General features: G+C 39.7%; 1 non-coding gene across 1 annotated transcript; it reads left to right on the forward strand.

Annotated features, from left to right (window-relative positions):
• The first annotated feature begins 2626 nt into the window (after positions 1-2626).
• Positions 2627-2733, forward strand: LOC128286345 (small nucleolar RNA R71). Its single transcript, XR_008276888.1, has one exon. It is a non-coding gene; the product is annotated as a small nucleolar RNA R71 (small nucleolar RNA).
• Positions 2734-3384: the final 651 nt, after the last annotated feature.

Here is a 3384-nt window from a genome sequence, read left to right on the forward strand (position 1 = left end):
CATGGCAAGGAGGGCGTGTGGACTTACAGCGGCTAGGGTTAGGGTTTTTGAATAGGGAAGAAAGTGAATAGTGCAGGGTATTTATAGATCTTGGGGTACACGGCCAGGGAACATGCTCGTGTTCTCCAATTTTCAATACTTGTGATTCATGAATTTTGAAATTGGACGAGTCTGACATTTAATACATGCCCGTGTTCCTTGGGCATGTGGGTGCACACGGCTGTGTCGTACGGCCCTATCTGGCGTTGTTCGCTTCTCCCACACCCGTGTTCGTGTGATAGGTTTGACCACGGGTGTTAGACACGGACATGTCACATGCCCGTGCTGTTTTAACAGGTTCGCCCATGGTTCTTCCACACAGGCGTGTCGCACGCCCGTGATATTTTGGTAGGCTCGACCATGGCCATGTCACATAGCCGTGGCATTTTATCACAGCCCGTGTTTGGGGAAATCTTTGCCTTGTTTTCACACGGCCCTATGCACGCCCGTGTGCTTGGTTGTGTCTCTATGGAAAACCTGTATTCAAGTGTTCTGTTAGTAAGTTAGATGTCGAATACTAAATTTTAAAGAATTTAATACAGTTAGTGTTCGGTTGCCTCTTGAGAAGCACTTATTTATAGTCTAAGCACGACTTACCTCTCTGTTGAATGATCATGGTGGTTTGAGGAGTTTATAATCCTCATTCCTACTATCAATCTCATCAAAATAAGGTTTTAAACGTGTATTGTTTACCTTAAAAGTGCCAAACTTGGGATGACTCACCTCGACCGTACCGAATGGTAAAATGCTGAGTACTGTAAGAGGGATTTCTTCATTTGGTGTGGGAGCGACAATGTGGGGATCTGTGGCATCTAATAAGTCTCTATCTCCAACCTTAAGTTGATTTGGAAAGGTATTGACCTCGTTCCGTTAGAGATTCGATTTGTCGGGTGTTCTCGGTTTATGCATCTGCCATTTATCTAGCTCCTTGATTTGTAGCCTTCGATCTTCCTGAATAGGTCCTCTATTATTGTTTGAGAATGGCTCATGTACTTCCTTCAGACTTATTTCCTACAAAGAAGGTTGTACTATATTATCAGTTTTAATAGAATGGGTTAAACGATCACCTTTAATTTCTGATGTGCTGCCAGAATTGCGAGCTTGAAGAGTGATTGTTTCGTCTCCCACACAGAGTGTGAGTTCACCTGTGCCAACATCAATAATCATTTTAGCCGTTGCTAAAAAGGGCCTTCCTAAAATTAAAGGAGTGTTGCTAACCTTCTTTATGTCTAGAACAATGAAGTCAACGAGAAACATAAATTTATCAATTTTAACTAGCACATCTTCAATAATACCCCTAGGGAATCTTATAGTTTTATCTACTAATTGAATGCTTATCCTAGTCTGTTTGGGTTTCCTGAGACCTAGTTGCTTAAAAATTTTGTAGGGCATGACGTTAATACTAGCCCCTAAATCAGCTAATGCATTATTAACATCTAAACTACCAATTAAGCAAGGAATCATAAAACTCCCCAGATCTTTTACTTTGTTTGGTAACTTATTTTGTAGAATAGTTGAGCACACTACGTTTAGCTCCACATGCGACGCCTCGTCCAAACTCCACTTATTTGCTAAAAGCTCCTTTAAAAATTTCATTGCGTTTGGCATCTACGATAGGGCTTTAATAAACAGTAAGTTAATGTGTAATTTTTTTAAGAGTTTAAGGAATTTACCAAATTATTCATCTGAGCGGTCTTTCCTTGTCGCGTTGGGGTATGGCACACGAGGTTTATATTCGATGTTCACTAATTTGTTTCTATTGTGATCTACCTCACCTTGACCTTTGCTTACCATAGTTTCTTGCCTCGGTTTTGGCTCAGGCTCAACAAATCCTTCTTCATCTTGAATATCAATTTCTTGAGTTGTTCCCTTGGGTTGGGTTCAGTATTACTTGGCAAGCTACCATGAGGTCGTTCGGAGATTTGTTTGGAAAGCTGGCCTATTTCAGTTTTGAGCCCTTGGATCGACGCTTTTTGATTTTTAAGTGTTGTCTCGGTGTTCTAAAAATGGGTTTCTGACACTGATATAAACTTTGAGAGCATCTCTTCAAGGTTCGGCTTCCTTTCCTGTTGGTAGGGTGGTTGTTGAAAACCTGGAGGATGTTGTGGTCTTTGATTTCCTTGACCTCCCCACGAGAAATTGGGGTGGTTCCTCCAACCTGCATTGTAAGTTTTACTATATGGATTGTTTTGAGGTCGAGGATTATTACCCATGTAATTTAATTGCTCATTATCCATGTTGTGGCCATAAGGTTGGTATTTCGAATGGTTTGGTCCACCTCCACTTGCTTCGCACTGCATTACGGGTAAACCTGTGAAGAACTAAGAAAACCATCAATCTTTTTATTTAAAAGTTCTACCAAGTTTGATAGCATAGTAACCAAATTAACATTATAAATGCCTGTTGCTTTAGTTGGCTTAGTCTCATGACTTGCCACTGATAGTTATTCAGTGACATCTCCTCTAGAAACTTATAGGCATCTTCAGGTGTTTTATTATTGATGGTTCCGCCAGCAGCTGTGTCAACCATTTGTCGAGTCGAAGGATTCAGGCCATTATGGAATGTTTGAACTTGAAGCCAAAGCGGTAACCCATGGTGAGGGCACCTTCTCAGTAAGTCTTTGTATCTCTTCCATGCATCATAAAGTGTTTCTAAGTTCATCTGCATAAATGAAGAGATATCATTGCGTAATTTAGCTGTTTTAGCTGGTGGAAAGTATTTGAGTAAAAATTTTTCGGTTATTTGTTCCCAAGTAGTAATTGAACCTCGTGGTAACGAGTTCAACTAGCTTTATTCCTCAATGAAAAGGGAAACAACCGAAGACGTATGGCATCATTAGAAACACCATTGATTTTAAATGTATCGCAAAATTCTAGAAAGTTTGCTAAGTGAGCGTTGGGATCTTTATCCTGCAAACCATCAAACTGAACAAACTGTTGTATCATTTGAATTGTGTTAGGTGTCAGTTCAAAAGTATTTGCAGCTACAGCAGGTCTAACTATGCTAGATTCAGTTCCTGTTAAAGAAGGTTTAGCATAATCATACATAGTGCCTGGAGTGGGATTTTGATTACCCGCAATAGTAGGAGGTAGTTGATTGTCTTGGTTTTCAGCCATCTCTTCGGTTGGGGTTTGAGTATCGTCTTCTTACTCGTTCTCTGTGTATCTTAAGCTTCACCTTATTTCTCTTTGGTTTTTGCATACTGTGCGATCGATTTCTTCGTCAAAAAGTAGTGGTCCTGACGAGTTTCTTCTAGTCATAAGCTATAAAAACCTGCCAAGAGAAAGAAAAAGTAAATTAATAAATAATAATAATAATAAAAAATTAAATTGCAAGAAAAATAAA

This window comes from Gossypium arboreum, chromosome 12, assembly GCF_025698485.1.
Source record: "Gossypium arboreum isolate Shixiya-1 chromosome 12, ASM2569848v2, whole genome shotgun sequence".
NCBI classification, from domain to species: domain Eukaryota; kingdom Viridiplantae; phylum Streptophyta; class Magnoliopsida; order Malvales; family Malvaceae; genus Gossypium; species Gossypium arboreum.